Consider the following 19,682-nt stretch of genomic DNA (forward strand, 5'->3'; position numbering starts at 1 on the left):
TGGCAGTGTCGTATGATCTGTTTGACAGACAGCTGCCGACGCCGCCGGATAAGTGGACCAGCGACGCCCGGAGAGTACCAGAGCACCGCCGGTCTCTCACAAGGACGCCATGTGCAGAGTTCCTGACTGCTTACCGAGGCACGAACGCCTGTAATTTTGCACGCTGTTGGCGAAATCACAGATACCCGCTGAAGCGTTGGAAACGGCTAACGAGAAACTGGAGGCACGTCGCCAGCTAATCATCTGCGGAGCTGGGAAAGAAAAGCAGACGATCATTACGTCACGCAATAGTCATGACGAGATATTAGACTCACTACCACCGACCTCCACGACCTCCACGACAGAGCAACTCGCACGTCGTCCTTCGTTGATCAGATGGGATATCACGGATAATGCACCATTTCGGAGCACCCAAAAACACGAATGAAGCTCAGGTCAAGAGCCTGAAACTTTGAAACTGGATGTACGGCAGGAGGCCTGTCGCACACTACGAGATACATACGAGATACATAAAGATACGAGATACGACCCTCAGATTGGCGCAGCTGGGCGCGTGGCCCGTAAAGAACACCTCTGAGCCTATCCCCTGATCTAGGATCAGCCCATCCTTCCGCAGTCTTAGCAGCTTTCTAGGAGAGCAGACCGTGTTCTGGAAGTGCCACTGCCAGCTGCAAGGTCTGTCGGCTCGCATAGCTCTGCAGTAGGTGTCGCGCAGTGCTCTGGGACTGTATTCGGCGAGCAGCGCGGTCTGGGAGAGAGTCTGCCGTGGAAGGGCGGATTGTAGTGGTCGGCGCCAACTGCGGAGTGGAGTGGTCGGCGCCAGCTGCGGAGCGGAGTGGTCGGCATCAGCTGCGGAGTGGAGTGGTCGGCGCCAGCTGCGGAGTGGAGTGGTCGGCGCCAGCTGCGGAGCGGAGTGGTCGCGCAGCTGCGGAGTGGAGTGGTCGGCGCCAGCTGCGGAGTGGAGTGGTCGGCGCCAGCTGTTGAGCTACCCTGCTGTCAGCAGCTCTGCGCGGCGCCGGCGGTTAAACGAAGAAAGTGCGGCCCGAAGACTCAAAGACCAGTTGCCTGAAGATCCAAGAACCAAAGGACCAGCTGTCGGGAGATCCGAAGCCAGCCGCCGTTAGGGCTGAAGACCAGCTGGCCAGAGCGAGCAAGTCATGTTGGGAAACTCCTCCTCACCTTCCCCGCTATCCGGCGGCGTCCCGACCGAGCTCCCCTCCGAACTGAACAACGGCTCGTGCCTGGAGGCGGGCCAGCGACTGGGCGCTGGCCGCCCTGCTCGCCCAGCCGACGCTGCACGAGTGCGCCTGTGCCAGCGACAACGTCACGGCGGCCGAGTTCCAGCGGTGGCAGTGCTCGCTGCTGGGGAGCGACGACAGCCCCTTCGACAATCGTCGTCTGGGTCAGCTACATCGCCATCATGGCCGGCTCCATGGTGGGCACAGCCTCGTCTGCTACGTGGTGCTGTCATCTGGCGCGCATGCGTACCGTCACCAACTACCTCATCACCAACATGCGGTGGGCGACCTGTTGATGACGGTCCCTCTGCGTGCCCTTCACCTCGTCGAGCGTGATCCTGCTGCAAGCACTGGCCGTTTCGGGCAGCGTCATGTGCTGGCCTCGTCTCCTTCTCGCAAGCCGTCACCGTGTTCGTCTCGGCCTTTTCGCTGATCGCCATCAGTGTGGACCGCTACCGCGCCATCATCTACCCGCTTCAGCCGCGCGTGACGCGTCAGCACGCGCGTCTGGTCATCCTCCTCATCTGGCTGCTGGCGGGCGGCACGTGTCTGCCGATCGCTGTCACCCTCGCGCACCTGGATACCACAGCGCGAGCGGCACTACCGGCTCAACGAGTACTACGTCTGCCAGGAGCACTGGGAGAGCGACAGCCGCCAGTACTACAGCCTCTCCGTCATGCTGCTGCAGTACTTCCTGCCGGTGCTGGTGCTGATGTACACGTACGGCCGGATCGCCGTCGATGGTCTGGGGCAAGGCCTCGGCCCTGTTCGAGCAGAACGACTCGCGCGAGGCACGCCTCACCAGGACGCGTCGCAAGGTAGGTGCCGCCGCGTGTGCTCGGCACGCCCGGACCGCGGCTCGCCCGCCGAAGGCTGGTCACTGCACCTGCGATGGGCAGGACAACATGACGGGGGCATTCTGTGCTGCTGCTTCCAACGTGACGACATGACGGAAGTGCGCAGCGTTTGCGTCATGAGCATGGGGGTGTCCACTGTAAATCAGTTTGCACGTGCAAGCCGCATCGATGACCAATAATAGTCAGTGTTGCGTCACATATGATGGCTCAAAACTATTGCGTGACTGCCTGTGATGACTTTAAAGATTTATTGGCCGCTGAATTACGGGATCAAGCCACACCTATCTTCCGTTAAGAAAGGTGTAGCAGAAAGTCGTGGTGCTCAGGATCTCATTTCATTAGTTTTTGTCCGAATATCCCTCTAAGCCATGAGGATATTCGGGCACATCCGGAGCCAGCTCGTGGCCAGCCATTGCGCGCGGATATGGGCTGCGCGTGGTGCATCGCAGCAAAATATGAAAATTATCTTTTTGCGCGGCTATCGGGTCTATTTTGGGGCGTGAAAATGCTGACAAATCAAGTACAGTAACTGAACGCCTGGTCAGGAACCATCTTTCCACAGCTTGTTGTATGCATACTATTCTGTTAAAATGTAAAGATGTCTTGAAAGAGCTTGGTTTTGCATTTACTATATGTTAACCGCCGGATGAGGAATTTCATAAAATGCTATGCTCATTGTGATTTGGGGTGTGCAATGCATTTCCTACGTACATAAAGATCAGAGGAAGTAGAAGTCAGATTCGGTTGAAAGATAAACATATTCATGATACGCCCTTGCCTCGTATTTGCATGGCTTGAGTATCGTTACGTAGATCTGTAATACGTCAGTTGTCAGCCGGTTCCTACACCACTCACCAGCCGGTCTCAGTAGCAGTACCAGTTGGAGTTACCCTTCCAACTTGGCACAACCTTCTTGTATGAATCGAAAGCCTACTCTGCACAGAGAAGGCGATGACAGTCATGATGGAGTGCAGTACTGCACTCGGGCCCCGCGTGGCCGTCTTTTGCTGAATTTCCCGCGCGATAGAGCATGATGTAGTGTACGTGACAACCAGGCTTCAGGACTGCCATCTCCAGAGGCACATTGGAGCTGTAGTTACGTGACAGCCAGGCCTCGGATTATCTCCAGAGGCATTGGAGCTGTGTTACGTGACAGCCAGGCCTCAGGACTGCCATCTCCAGAGGCATTGGAGCTGTAGTTACGTGACAGCCAGGCCTCAGGACTGCTATCTCCACAGGCACATTGGAGCTGTAGTTACGTGACAGCCAGGCCTCAGGGATTAATCTCAGAGGCACATTGGAGCTGTAGTTACGTACAGCCAGGCCTCAGGATGCCATCTCCACAGGCACATTGGAGCTGCAGTTACGTGACAGCCAGGCCTCGGATTACCATCTCCAGAGGCACATTGGAGCTGTAGTTACGTGACAGCCAGGCCTCGGACTGCCATCTTCCAGAGGCACATTGGAGCTGTAGTTACGTGACAGCCAGGCCTCAGGACCTGCCTATCTCCAGAGGCACATTGGAGCTGTAGTTACGTAACAGCCAGGCCTCAGGGACTGCTATCTTCAGAGGCACATTGGAGCTGTAGTTACGTAACAGCCAGGCCTCAGGACTGCCATCTCCAGAGGCACATTGGAGCTGTAGTTACGTGACAGCCAGGCCTCGGGATTACCATCTCCGGAGGCACATTGGAGCCAGGACTCAGGATTTCCATCTCCAGAGGCACATTACAGCACAAATACTGTACGACCTGGTTGGTAGGGCCATAAATTGTGGAGGACATTTTCACCATAACTCAATTAATTGAGTCTAGCAAGGTCGGATGTGTGCACCTACCTCCTCTAAGTTTTTGTCGCAACAAGCAAGAGTCAAAACCATCTGTTGGTAATTTTATGGGAAATTAAGTTCGCTTGAATCAGTGATTTTAATCAATAAGGCAGCTTTTAGTGGTAATTATTTCATCTCGTATCTGCCTCTTTCTTTGGAAATTGATTTATCTCGTAACGCAATCCTTAAGCAGGAATGAAAAGCAACCCTGATGCGACGACGAGTCTTTGTTCTAGCTAAGCAGCTACTGCAGCGGTTTCTGTAGAAAGCACAACTAAGCAATGCAATCTAGGCTTACAACCAGCTACTAGCTTAATAGTTTTTAGTAGTTTTTCAAAACCATACTAAATTCTAGCTTTCCACAGCAGACTAGCGCACGTGCACTGCTACAAACAGCTAAAAGGCAGCAGATTAATAAACACGCCGACAGTGCGGTTTTCAGGACGGGCTTCACAGGGCGCGGTCGCTGCACCCAGCATGTGCCTGCAGCCCTCAGCGTCGTGTCCCTGTTGAACCATAGTCCGGCACCGATGCGCCTATTGCGCGAAACGGCGCAGTAAGGACAAAAGGCGGCGCACTGGGGAGAACACAACGTGGCGGTCTCTGCCAGTAAATGCGGCAGCGCGCGAAACTCTGAATTTCAAACGAATTAAGTCAAGGTCACCTCGCACCAACTCATACAGGAAACACAGACCTGCGCCTGGCTATTTGATGGATTGTTTGATCTTCGAGAGCCCTGTAATGCGATGGTTGGCCGGTGATGTAAAACGGTAGTCATACTCGCCGATTAGGCATAGCAATCGCTCCTTCCCCCCTCTCACTGAACCTCCTGCAGATGGCCCGGCTGCGACCCTGCGCCAAGTCACTCGCAGGTCTTCTGCGGGCAGCGAGATGCGCGACACCGGACTGATGGTCCCCGAACGAGCAGAGTACTCTAGGGACGCAAGTGCTGCGGCACATGATAGCAACTGCGTCACCAAGGCCGCAACCGCTGGCGGACGGGATGGTGGTGCCGTGGCTCGGGAGTCTCGGACCGGCCAGACGACCGCTGGCTTGCGCCGGCCGAAGGCGTTGCCCGCTGCCAAACACAGTCAGTGGGGCGCCATCACACATGCTGGCTTACTGGGCTTAATCCAGCCTTACTGGGTTTAGTCTTCCAAACTGTCCTGCTGGTGATGGCGCATCTGGCACGGACCACATCAACCCTGGCGGCGGAGGTGGCGGAGGACTGGACATGGAGGTGGACCGTGTACAGCCGGCGGGGTGTGCCCTGCGACCGAGATGGCGGGGGGCGCCACAGGACTGGACATGGGAGTGGACCGTGGGTGGTCGGCGGGGTGTGCCCTGCGACCGAGGCGGCGGGGGGCGCCACAGGACTGGACATGGAGGTGGACCGTGTACAGCCGGCGGGGTGTGCCCTGCGACCGAGATGGCGGGGGGCGCCACAGGACTGGACATGGGAGTGGACCGTGGGTGGTCGGCGGGGTGTGCCCTGCGACCGAGGCGGCGGGGGACGCCACAGGACTGGACATGGAGGTGGACCGTGTATAGCCGGCGGGGTGTGCCCTGCGACCGAGGTGGCGGGGGGCGCCACAGGACTGGACATGGGAGTGGGCCGTGGGTGGTCGGCAGGAGCGCGCTCCTGCAGGGCTCCTACGCTCTCCTACACAGCTCCTGCGCGCTCCTGCAGGGCTCCTGCGCTTACACAGCTCCTGCGCGCCCCTGCACAGCTCCTGAGCGCTCCTGCAGGGCTCCTGTGTTGGAGGAGAGCTCCCGCGCTTTTCTTTGAACGTCTCGGATATTTAGATTCATTCATAAATGAAGCGCATGGTGAGATTCAAAGCGCCACGTTCACCAACGGAAGATACAAGAGGGCAGGGAGACTGAGCCGACTGCGTGAGTATGGGCTGTCAGCCCGGCACAACCAATGCAATAGGACGATTGTGCTGTGACGTTCGTATGTACATCGCGTGTTCGAGATCACATGAAGTACACAGGAAATAACAACCCGACTGAGACTGTGGTCCAGCAAGGGACGGGAGTTGTCATAGATGTCATTCTCTGGAAATCCTCAACCGCCGGTCTCCACAATGACCTATCGGTTCCCACAACCGTCAGTCCCCACCGCCAACCGTCAGTCCCCACCACCAACCGTCAGCCCCACCATCAGCCGTCATTCCTCACCTTCACCGTCGGCTCCCGAGGACCAGCAAAACCACTGTTACGGCAAATTGGCCGTTTACGGTAGGTTTCGGCAGTTCATCGATCGTTTACACCAAATTAAACGTGAGTTTTTGCAACAGCGACCATTACTATTTTTTCTCCGATCTCGATCGTTATTTCGATCGGAGATTAACTTAATCTCATTCGACTGTACAAGGACCCCATGAGCTTACGCCCACTATCTCCAGGCTCTGAGACTCAGACTCGGACCCATGGCTCTAGAATGTTCGGATCCGGCTTTGTAGTCGTCAGGGCATGCCACCAATCACTGGGCGGGCTGTCTGGGCCAAAACTGTGTGTCGTTGTAGCAAATGATGGTTTTGGTGAGTAAAATAGAAAGAAATGCATTCCTATCCATCGAAAAGCAAAGAGCAATGCTCTGATACGATAGCCCGTCCGCCGTACAGCAGTTTTGTGTACAATGTGCTGGGGTCGTTGCCAGTCGTATAATGATGTTGGGCATCTCAAAACTTGTAGTAAAAAGAAAGCTAAAATATGATTTGTTTTCGTAATAGCTGTAACGAAACACAAGCGTCTTTTCCGGTCGTTTCACCGAACCCCACACTTTGGGTGAGGACGAAACCCCGCTGGCCTCACAGCCGCCGAGCCAGTGCAGCACATCACCGGCAGCTCTTACGGACAGTATTTGTTGATAATTCGCGAAAGTGGAACTATCATGTTTGGTCAAACGCGGCCGTGCCATGTTTTTGTTGGCTCTTCGTACTGTCTCTGGCGGGAAGGCATGCTGGACAGGTAAGCGGAAGCTGGGAAGCAGCAAGGTGCGATGGCAATGTCTCTTCACTGGCGATGGAGCGTACGAACGTGACACAGGCATCCCATCGCTGATAATGGGATCTCCATCGAGCGCTGCTGGCGATTCACCGGTGATGGGAGCTTCTGAAGACAGCTCAGCGTATTCAAACGACCGGTGAGGTGCGAGGGGGGGGGGGCGCTGTGCGCAACTGGTGGCTTTGAAAGCAGGAGTGAATGTGGACTTAAAGCTCAGCACCCAAAGGGATTGCAGATGTTAAAGGGTACCCCAAAAAGGCCAAGCGTATATTGCCTAATCGGCTGCGTATGATGCGTCGTGGCGGGCCATGCTGACAAAGTGATCTTATCGAGGTGTGCAGCTGTATAAACGTAAAACCTTCCTCGTACCTCAATCGGTTGGAGCACCTGTCTCCCAGCTCACCCGTGGCGGGTGGGGTGGGTTCGACCCCTCCGGCGCTCGCCGTCTGTCGCTGGCTCTGATGGCCGGGGCAGAGGCCGCTCAAGGTCAGTTGGGGTGGGAGGGCAGGGCGGGGCGGAGCGTGCCAAGCATTTCAGCACGTTTAACTTTCGCCGCCAAACTCTGCCGTTGAACTGGAGCTGGATGATCGGACGGCGGGTGCAGTGTTCGCACGGTGAGCACGATCTCTGGTCTCAGAAATTCAGCCAATCAAAAAGTTCGGACGTAGATATGATGGAACAAATTGTGGAATGTTGCAATCAAAGACCATGGAAACTACCACTCCCACGTCATGGGAGAGAAATGTCCGTGATATACACCTGGTCTTTCATAACGTTTAGAATGGAACTCGAGCAACTCCAGCAATGCGGAGAAGACGCATCCGAAACAGCGGCAGAGAGTCTCCAAAGATATGACTGCATCACCTTAATCCCTGGAAACCAAGGCGGATTATTTTTTGCGAGGGGGAGGGGGGGGGGGGGCAATGTGGCGCACGTTATCACGTACTGTCAAAGAGCGGTAGCGACTGCGTAGATCATGATAGCGCCCGGTGACCAGAGTGCCCGGCATTTTAAGCCAGACCACCAGGTGGGAGCCGGAGGTACTAAACGCTCGGTCATTACGCCGTGACGAAGGCAGATGTGGAGCTGTGCTTCGGCGTACTAAGTTTGAACCTAACTTACCGAACGATTTCCTAGTTGTAATTGGCTTTCTCATACATCAGTGTGTCGTGCTGAACTCAAGGCTCGTGGTGCCTACTATCTCAATTATCACACTAAGGCGTTTAAGACACGCCGACAACAGCCTTCGGAACAAGCAGGCATAGCGAGCCGATCTAGCGAGACGTGATGCAATCATTGCACACTCATTAGTGGCCGTTGCGGATCGTGCCGTACATCACGATACGTTGAGTTTTTGCTTTAGCGTTCTGCTGTTGAACCTGCATTTCACGACCATATGATGAGCTCAGGGTTCGGACAATAAATGCTATTACTTGGTGTGGCACAAGCACAAGCACACTTTTGTGACTCTGACACCACATGAACTCCCAATCACAATGCCTAAACTTAATTTCAAGACAAACTTTTGGACTTGACTACATGTGTGACCGGAGGATGCACGCATGCAGCTGCATCAACGGATGCAGTCACATGCAGTCAACGGCATGTGTGACCGGCGGATGTACGCATGGAGCTGCATCAACGGATGGAGTCACATGCTGTCAACGACATGTGTGACCAGCGGATGTACGCATGCAGCTGCATCAACGGATGCAGTCACATGCTTACCTTTGGTTCAGATGTCGAAGATTACGCGAGAATCCTCGCCAAGCATGCCTTTCACCCACGTGGTGTCGTAGGCAATCTCTGCGCCTCAGCTGCCGGGGGCCGGCCAGAGCCGAGGCGGATGGCACGGAATCCTCGTGACGTCACGTGGACTCCGAAGCGTTCGGGTCCATCGATCGACCGGCTGGCACGCAGGCACGTCTGTTGAACCGGCCGCTGGCGTATGGCATGACGTTATGGCAAATGATATCCAACTCACCCGGTATGATTCGGCACGGCCGGGCCAGGACGCTCCAGAAAGAGACACGAAATACCCAGATGCGTGTCGTGGTGATGGCCAGAAAGATGACCATTGTGGAGTATACGGGGGGGGGGGGGGGGGGGGGCATGCGGTGACCATTCGCATGGTCGGTGACCGCCGCTTCCTATAGCGTCCTTACAACCATACAATCACAGTGTTGTGGTCTTTACTGTCATGACCGACGGACGAAACGCTCTAGCAGTCTTTATGATCCGATACTCCCTTCTTATTCGACACTTTAAACAGCAAACGTGCAAAAAAGTATTTAGTGCATCCTAGTCCTGCTCCACGTCCGCTCATGGCTCAGCTAAACGCAGCACCTTGACATAGCGCCTGGTATTTTGAGCTCAACGAACAACACGGAAAGTGCAGCATTACTCTAACAAGCTACCTCGCCCCACCCCGGCGCCCCGCCCACACCTGACTCGCCCCGGTCCCGCCAGCGCACCCCAATCCGTTGGTGACCTGTGAGGTGGTGGCCGCCCATTGGCTAGCGTGGCCATGATCCCCTGAAGCACGCTGCGCCGCCGAGCACATCCGCACACTCCGGCCGCGTATCGCGGAGCACGGCACGGGCTCCGAACTCTACACTCTCAGACACTAAAAAAAAGTTTCCGTTCATATGTGCAGCAAAGGCGACTACCGCAACAGCGTTTTTTTTTTCAAAATGGGTAGGACGGTCTTAATGGGTAAGACTTGCGTGACGGCAAAATAAAACGGGCAAAACAGAAATAAATCTAGTATACTTAAGATACGGCCCGCGGGGCTTAAACGGTATTGATGCATGGGTAGGATGCTTTGAGCACGCGGGCGCCATAGCTTCATTGCTGTCACCTGTGGTCAATTCATGTGCGAGTGTATGATTGAAATAATGTGTGCGGTCATATCAAGGTCAGTATCCATTACATACCGCAGCCCGTGCAAAAAAAAAATGCATTCAGCCCAGCACTGATAATAAGGAGGGGGGGGGGGACTCAATATACAATATGTGACCACTCAGTTAAGGCTCTGTGGAGAAAAAGTGGGTTTAAGTATTGCGTTTGCAAAGGCACTGCATCGCACCAAAACGTGTTCCAAATCGCGAGATCTTGTTGAGGCTAATCCGCCATTTTGTCCTGCGAGGCTCTAATATTGTTCGTAGCTTGGCCACAGCAAGGAAAGTCGCATTGACCTCCCCCCCCCCCCCCGCTTATCAGTCCGGGTTATGAAAAACGGCGAATCAGGGCGAAGTTCAAGTGTGGTCTGGCATGCCGTTCACTGCCGATGTCGGAAGGACCCGGACTCTTTCATCGCCCATCTGGTTGACTTATTTGTTCAAAGCTGGGACGTATGGAATATTTGGCATTAAGGGATGGAGCATAATAAATCGACACCTTCCCTGAAAATGAGTTTTGTGCGCTACAGACGTATGAAATTCTTGTCAAACATTTCACACCATGTCATGTTCTGGAACTTCGTATTAAATGCATGCTTGGATTTTTAACTGTCAACATTTACTCACTTATGTACTGATGCATGCCATAGGCTTGATAAGGTGGGTGGAAGGGGGGGGGGGGCGACCTCTTCACGGGGCCGCTATGTGAATACGGCCACGGTTGAAGGCTGTTGAGAGCTGCTTTCTGTTGCGCCGCCCTTTTTCGTTTACGTGTGATGATGGTAGCACATCATCTTTGGTATTCCTGTTTTCCATTCTGTTCACAAATGTTGTGTCCAAATCGACGATGGCAGAAAACCAATTCAAACACACTCTCAGAAAGAACAAAAATACGTAACAATGCCAGTGCAATTTTAAGTACCACCGTTGGTTTTCGGATAAATTAAAACAAGGAGGAGTCAATGAAATTTGCGAACGCTAGCACTGTTTAGAAATATAATCTTCCAAATTTATCACAGTATTCTGGTCAGGTCTTTTGCTGACAACAACCGACCCTCACTTTTCGAGAAGGTACGGGGTAGCCAAAGTTATCAAGCAAGCATTGGTATTATAAGACAGGTGCTATAAATGGATCAGTGAATTAGAAAGATAAGTACAACTGTAATAAATGGACGTAATATATATATATATATATATATATATATATATATATATATATATATATATATATATATATGTGGTCACACGATCCTGGGTGGTTGTGGTAACTTATCCGGAAGCTCCCGGTCGCCACACGATCCTGGGTGGTTGTGGTAGCTTATCCAGAAGCTCCCGGTGGTCACACGATCCTGGGTGGCTGTAAGAGCTTATCCAGAAGCTCCCGGTGGTCACACGATCCTGGGTGGTTGTGATAGCTTATCCAGAAGCTCCCGGTCGTCACACGATCCTGGGTGGTTGTGGTAGCTTATCCAGAAGCTCCCGGTCGTCACACGATCCTAGGTAGTTGTAGGAGCTTATCCAGAAGCTCCCGGTCGTCACACGATCCTGGGTGGTTGTGGTAGCTTATCCAGAAGCTCCCGGTTGTCACACGATCCTCGGTGGTCGCAGAGACAAGCGCATGGCTGTTTGCTTTATCGACCCCGCTGGGAAGCGTTTGTTCATCTGATGCGCACGACGCCTGCCGATCAATGGCGACCAGACCGTTGTACCAGCATGACCCTGATTATCCTTCAACGTGTTTATGTTATCCAGAAATGTTTTACGAATCAACACCAAGCACCGTTTTTGAATGTTCGAGAATCATCAGCAGCAACGCTGCAGAACAGTGATAGGACTGCCCTGGGATTTCAACGCCCATTTTCCCAACGTGAGCATGACGTCTCTGGATCCCTCACCTAGAGCGTGCTAAACGGTGGCCCTGCACCATGAGGAATGCCATGAACGGAATGAAAAGCTGCGCCTCCCTTGGCAACAGTTCGTTTCATGGAACATGTACTCAGAACGACCACTCTGTGTACCATTTATGCTGACAGAGATGATCTGATATTAGAAAATAAACATGAGATGAGTGCAGATTCGGGATCCGTGACGTTGACTACAGCGTCCGCACCTGGCAGAGGAAGGTAGCCATCGTGTGAGTGCAACACGTCAGGCTCATCGTGCTCGCCTTTGCCTATACCGGTTCCTGCTCCACCCTCACACACGTGCCACGGCCCTCGAGCTTAGAGGTCAAACCGGCCATCCGGATTTCCCCGCCAAACTTGACCTTTAGTTTGTCATGCCCTAGCCGCTAACCGCGCTGGTCGGCGCACTGTCTCGGTAGAGTCATCTTCAGGCACACAGCCGAGCGATGAGTCCCACTGGGACAGCGCCCCCTCCACTTTCCAAGTCTATCTCGGTGCATCATCGTAATCGCTTTCCTTGAATCCGCAATGCTGCGGAAATGCACTCTGCAGCATTTTTGAGATCCAAATCTGCGGCCTTGTGCGTCTAAAGTCTACTGCAGAAAGGATCCAACATGGGAGGAACTCAGTGTTGATCTCAGCTTTGCGTAGCTTCCCTGCAGCCTGACGGGCCAGCAGTGAGATATTTTCCCAATGGGCCCTTTCGTCCTTCAGCCTTTCTACGGAATACCCACCTGCCACTTCCCCAGAGAACCGTCAAACTGCCGTGGTTCATCAAAAAGTATTTCAACAATCCTTGGTTCCCTTCTTTGTGTGATCTAGGGACTGGATTAAAGCGTTATCCACACGGTACTTTAACTTCATGGAGGGATTAATAACGCTGTTAGGGCTTCGGCTGACTCTGCGCTTCTGATTCATACTCAATCTATAAAAAACGAGACCCGAAAGTTGACTGATACGGGTTGGTCATATGTGGAATTGTTAGGAAGGAACACCATGACGTACGCCTGGATTCTCTGATGGTTCCTTTCGTGCGTGCCTGTGCTTTGTTTGTTTGTTTTTTTAACTGGGGGCCAGGGGCGGACGGTTGAGTAACGTTGGCTGCTTCATGTCAGCCGGCAGGGAAACACGAGTATGTATTCGCAGCCTCCACTTTGGGAGACCTCTTTTATCAAACTGCAGCTTGTAGTGGCACACATTTGATCAAGATTTAGATCGAGGAGGCCCATAAATGAGCCAGGGGCGTACATAGGACTCCACTTGGGAGGGAGCACGGCAACATGTTTTCACGGAAATTCGAGTTTAGCTGACCCCAGACGCTTCTTGCGTACCGTGAAAAAGCATCCGATCTTCTTATTTTTACTTGGAGGCGTGGGACGATGTACTATCAGCAATTAGTCATGTGCATGTGAATACCCGCCATGAAGTTGGTATGTGGCTGGGGAACACACGCCCCTGGAGGCGAATATATGCGTACATCCCTGGGTTGAGTTAGGAGGCCCTTAATTGTGCTCAGGAGCCTCTTTTTACATCAATAGGCCACTTTTCTGGAGCAGAAAGCTTTCTACAAAAACTGCTCAGGCCCTGCTCTGGGGCAGGAGACACTATTTGGTGTCAAAGGGAGGGTTCCTGGCTCAAGAGGTCACCATTACACATCGGAAAGGACCTCGCGAACCACTTCATGCATCAGAAGGGCTGTGCTTTGAATAAAGAAGTGCGCCTTGTAAACCACAGGGCCCCGTTATGTGTCATGAGATCTCCTGTACCCTACGGTCTTTGTTCGCGGCTAGGAGACACTGTGCTGGGTTGGAAAAACATCCACTGGAGTGGGGGCGTCAAATTCATTTCAGGGCTCGTGACCACTCCACCTTGGGTAAAGTACGCTGTAATGACATCGTTTTTACCTTTATTCCAATGCACACATTTATCTCCACGCCCGAATTATCTAATCAGACGCAATGTCTACAACACCTATACTTGAACCGGAAACGCTAGGGCTGGGATCACAGAATATTGTGGACGGATTGACACATACCCTTTTTACAGAGAAACATCATTTAAGCACCAAGAACTCCTCATCTGGACAACAAGTAGCTATGCCATAGCTATGCCAAGCCGCTATGCATCAAGAAAATGAACAGCTACCAGAAATGAAACGAAAATAAGAAATTAAATAATAAAGCGATGAATGAAGGAAAATGACTGAAATGAAATGGGAGTTCTGGAATTAGGTTTGTGCATCATTGCACTAATATCTCATGCCACATGGAGATCTAAGCTTCACTCACCGGAAGAGCTTATGTGACCGAAATATAGCTAATTTTACGACACATTTAGTAATGTTTAAATTTCAGAACTAGGTATACACCGGACCGCGTAACATTTGTTAAGACACACGGTCTCGGAGGGCATCTGATATCGACACCAGTAATTTATCGAACCTGATCGCGCCAATTCCGATGTGGGTTGGGAATCGGCCAACCGTGCCTCTCCCCGGGCGGGCGCGACCGGCGGCCCTCGTTCGGACGAATTACAGCAGACGTTGTGGGGGATGAAGGGCATGGGCCTTACGCGATTCAACTTGAAAGACGCAGCAGCTGACCGTTCGCAGTTGGGGGTCTGGGACGGTGGACGGGCTGAGCCGACCGTGGACCACTCGTAGCCGGAGGGCTAGGGCGCCGGCCAGCCTGGGGACGGGAGGGCGCGGACGGCTGTGCGTCCGAGCGCCCGGCCCGGGGTGGCTCGAGGGTGTGTATGAATCTCTTTTTGCATGAAAGAGCTACGCAGTGCAATCAAGCTGCGCCCACGTGGCGCCGCGATGAGTTTAGATGCGTGGACGTAAGCTTTGAGAGGGCGGTGGGACACTTTCACTGCGATACAGCGCAGTGCCTGTTCTATGACACCCCTTTTTGACATTAACAGAACAAATCTCCTTTTCTGTTTTCTTAACAGGGCAACTACATAAATTCACGTTGTGGTCAGTACTTCACGCAGCTGAGGCATTTTTTGGGAAGACGTGCAGATAGGCAACTTATGTAGGTCTCGCCGCACACGAGACATTTTTAAGGAGACCATTAGACATTTTTGAGGAGATATGCAGAGAGACAGCTGGTGTGGAGCCTTGCCGCGCTTCAGGCGCCCGACCCTGCTTGCAGCACTTGCTGCCGTTACTAAGGCACGGACAGTTGAAGCAGCGGAGTGGATTGGACGTGAGTGTTCCGACATCATAGCTGACATAGCCCGTAATGAGATTCTGTCAGAGTCAGTTTGTTCCTAAGACGACGGCTAGCGAGCATATGCCCCGACGTTGGCCATCTCGGTATGTCGTCAGCAGTCAGACATTGCCCACGCTGCCGACCTGAGTTCCGCGCGGAAATGTTTGGCTTGGTCAGCGGAGCGGAGCTCAGCAGCGGGGACAGCACGTGCTATGACATTTCGTTCATGGCGGAGAAAAACTTGAACCGCCTTGCTACACAGGTCGATGATTTAGAGAACGGCTTTAGTTTTGCAAAAGTGGTGGTTTTCATGTCAAGTAGGTCATGGGCCAGTGCTTATATTTAAGATCGCATGGACTGCAGATAGCCAGATTTTGCTTAGAAGCCCGGAAGCCGAAACGAAACATTTCTGCCACAAGGCTCCACGACCACGTAATGACCAAGTGGGTCCAGTGCGGGCCCAGAAGGCTGGTGACCCTAGGTCAGGGTTGGGAAAGGGTCAGCGTCACAGTGAGGGGTCACCAGAGCAAGCCAGAAGGCTAGTGACCCTAGGCCAGGGTCGGGAAAGCGTCAGGGTCAGGGCGAGAGTCATCGGAGCGGGCGACGTCAACCGTTCGTTGTCAGCGGCCTTGGACGAAGGTGGACGGCGCTCAGACACGGCGACGGGGTGTGCGATCCAGCGGGGTAAACATTGGGATCACAATGGTCATCAGGTGAAGTGACAGCCAGCGTGTGGCTAACGTCGTTCCGCGACGGACGGAATATTTTTCGCGCCGTCGTGCACATCTGACTGTGCTGGTATATAGCCAACGCTTCGGCCATCTGATTTCTTAGGACATCGGTGGGCATTATTGAACTTACAGGATTAGGAGGCATTCGACTTTCAGCCAAATAAGCGTCAGAGCCTACGCGTTTCAGTGGAATTTCTGGTATTAGAGCCAGGGTCTGTTAATTATGAGTCCACTGTTCTACCATTGAGTTAACTTGGATGATCACACCTGTTATGGCTAGCTTAGTGGTAAAGTGCTTCATGCGGTAGCAGGCCCGTTTTCAATGCGTACCTCAGGGAGGCGCGTTCGAGCTGTGTTCCAGTTGACGAAAGCTGTTTTAAGTTGTGGAATAATGGACGCTGGTCCGCGCCGCTGTTGAGCAATTTCCGGTCCGGAGGACGCAGGCAGCGTTGCCGACGGGCGCGGGGGACCGCAAAGCCGGATCTGTGTTATGCGCGCCGGCTAGAGCCGGTGGCCGCCGCTCAGCTCCACCAGGGTCAGACCCGCGTGGCACGCGCCAGCGCCGGCGCGTCCAGACCTGGCGGCGGAAGACACCCGCACTACTGACTAGCGAGGCTGGCGTGTCAGAGACTCAAAGGCTTCAGACTGGCGCGTGAGAGGTTCGAGACTTGTGCGTCAGAGGCTCAAAGGCTTAATATTGGTGCGCCAGAGGCTCAGAGGCTCGAGACTGGCGCGTCAGAGTCTCCGTGTGCGACATTGCCCCGACACCTTTATGACGTCATTGTGCGTTGACTTTATTCCGAAAAGGATTTCGCGGACACGCTTGGTTTTGAATATACGAATACGCCGGCCACCGGGCATCCGAATACACCAGCCACCGGGCATCCGAATACACCGGCCACCGGGCATCCGGATACACCGGCCACCGGGCATCCGAATACACCGGCCACCGGGCATCCGAATACACCGGCCACCGGGCATCCGAATACACCGGCCACCGGGCATCCGAATACACCAGCCACCTGGTTTGATAGCGGGGATGAGCCCGGACGCGGTGGGCGTGCGATTAAGGCATATGTTAGAAAGTGTCCGCTGCTTATGAAACATGCGACTACCTCTCAAATATGGCGGCAGGCAATTTTCGTTTCGTTTTTCAAACAAAGTGCCGTGCCCTTAGCCTTTTGCCGTCGCTCCTTTTTGGTTTCCATCACGAGCAGAGCATACGCATATGTGTCTCGTCGGCCTTAAGAAGGCTTCAGTTCCCGCGTAATCGTATGTTTCTCAGCGTGTGGGGGATCCCGGACGACAGCGCCCGCCGCACTGACTACTCTCAGCCAATACGGCACGTGTAACAGAGCTGCAAAAGTGCAGTGCGAGTCCAGTTGGCAGCCGCGTTTTATCGTCATGATCCATCTGCCTACGGGACGGAAGCTATTTACAGGCGTATCCAGTATCGAGGCCATCCGTCTGGTGGAAGAAGGCTGGGGGGGGGGGAGGCGCCAGACTCCCGCCTCAGGCAGCCGTCACGGGCGGCAGGTATGGGTACGGTTAGAGCAACCAGTTCACGATCGGCTATTATCTGTTTTTCCATGATTGTTGGAGTTAGCGAGCCACGTGTCTCGATCACTCCTACCAGGCCTCAGTGTCTGCCAGCTGACATCATATAGGAGCTCATTTATTTACAACATTATGCAAGTGGCATCTCGGGCGTGATCAAATTTAGGCATCGTGGAAGAAAGCAAACAAAAAGATGCATTACAGCGCCGTTTTCAGAAGCAGAGTACTTTCTGCCACGTAACAGTCTGAAGAGGGTCTGAAGCTACCCATCGTCTTTTGAACGACTGGTACGAACGCCGTTTGGACGATCATCTCCAGTACAGACTTGCAAGAAATGTAATTTCTACCACCAGAGCAGTGCAATGGTATGGTGGCATACAAATCGTTTCTTTGAACCAGTATTGCACACTTCAAGGTTATGCAGACTGAGCACCGGGTCATTCACGAAAAGTTCGACAAGTGAGCTGAATGCGATATTCGATGTGGGCCAGTCTGTTGCAGAAATGACCCTTTCCACCGTCATTGCCTTACGCGTTCCCCTTGTATCGATCTCCACTTGGCATGCCCGCCGTCACCGGTCGCGGCTTGGAGCGCGGCTGACGCCACTCGTGACTGATTCAGTGTGGTGGGGTGAAGAGGGCGGCTGCTGTTATACAGATACATATCTGCGGATGCCGTGTGCAAATCCTATCGATATGAATGCCTCATGCAACTCTAAAGATATTCGTACCACTATTGTGCCGATCAGCTGAAACAAATTAACCTGGATCAGCGATGTATTATTCACACGGATGTGACCATATTTCAGCTTTTGGTAGCTCCCCGTCCATGCTTCTATGAATACCGTACACTTATCACGGGATGCATCGTCTCGCTTAATATCATTCGGTCACAATATTGGCCTCATGCCGTTTCCTAAGTAACCCAAACGTCTTTTCAGATCTTATCTATTTCATATTCTTGACTACGGCCCACATGAAACAATCTGCCAAATTTAAGGCACATGGGTTGCCACCCCTGCGTGGCGTTCACTGCACATTTTATGGACACGAGTGGAGCAGCGCTACCTCCTCGCAACGAACGACGACTGAGGTCGTCGCTTTTGGGATGAAATCCGGCCCCCACCATGCAACAAAGAAATACCAAGAAACCTTCGAGATCGTAGGAACGCTCTGAGCTACCATGACCCGAGAGTGACCACGCGCTGACCTGGACGGCGAGGCTCCAGTGATGTGTCGGGGATTCGGACAGTATGTCGCGGCAAATCTAAATGCCAAAGGAAGCGTGATAAACTTTGGAACACGAATGAGGGCATTTGAGGCCGATAAGGACAACTATTGCGGCTGTCCCGTTGTCGTGGTTTTGAACTTTTACTCACAACCTTATTTTTTCTTAACATCCTAAGTAAAATGCACCGCCCCTGCATTCCGACCTTCATACTATATACGGTGTGCGGAAATACGTGTGAAACAATTGTGTCAGGAGGAAGCTCTTGCAGCAGGACAGCAAAGGCGTCTTCAAGAGTTGGGGCACCGGGGTACACGTCCCTACTCATCAAATTTTTACATGCTTGAACATGCAAAGGAATTCATGTTGGCAGTAAAGCGATCACGGCAGTCTCGTAAGAATAAGCAGACACAAAACATGCAGCGCTGCTATTCACCACTCAAGAAGTTTGGCGTGTCTGCGGCGCTATCAATGTCTTTTTTTCTCGCGATTTTGAGTTGCGCTGTCGCTCCCTATTGCGAAATCTTGCATGCGCCCTCACAGGCACATATACAAATATGTATTCATCAAAATGTGATGTTCTCGTGCATCTTTAGTGATAGTTCCTTGGCACGTTTCTGTTCCAGAATCAAGGTATCAAACATACAAGCACTTTATTTGTGTCTATGTCACGATAAAGCTGACGCCGTGGAGGCCTAGCGCCAAATTTCACCTGCAAATGACAGGCAACACAAGGAGGGAGTTTGTCCCGGTACGTCGCTCTTTGGGTTCTCAGTTTGTCCTTGATAAAACACCGTGGCTCGACCAGCCACCACCTGGTCCACCAGATGGTTTGTGGTTTTGATGATGATTCAGATGGAAATTGTGGTTTTGTCTTTCTATTTCCCATGTTATGCCATTACAGATCTTACCAGATCAGGTTCGGTCTTACCACGAAAACCCACCCGGCATGGCCTTGACCAGCATGGCCAACTTCAACCGCTGGCGTTTCATGCATTTTACGTTTTGGATTGATCCTCACCAAAACGTATTAAAATAGCTCTTGGTATTGGGTATTACCTATGCTTGTAAGCTTTGCAATACAGTTTATTTTCTTAATGGTTTTCTTAGCTTCGTGATTTTCTTTTCTTAGGTGTTATGTTCATGAACCCGGGTCTGGTAGGGTTGATAATCGATGAACCCCTAACAAACGCACATACAGTCTGACGTGAAA

This window comes from Pollicipes pollicipes, unplaced genomic scaffold, assembly GCF_011947565.3.
Source record: "Pollicipes pollicipes isolate AB1234 unplaced genomic scaffold, Ppol_2.1 Scaffold_6052;HRSCAF=7182_pilon_pilon_pilon, whole genome shotgun sequence".
Taxonomy (NCBI): domain Eukaryota; kingdom Metazoa; phylum Arthropoda; class Thecostraca; order Pollicipedomorpha; family Pollicipedidae; genus Pollicipes; species Pollicipes pollicipes.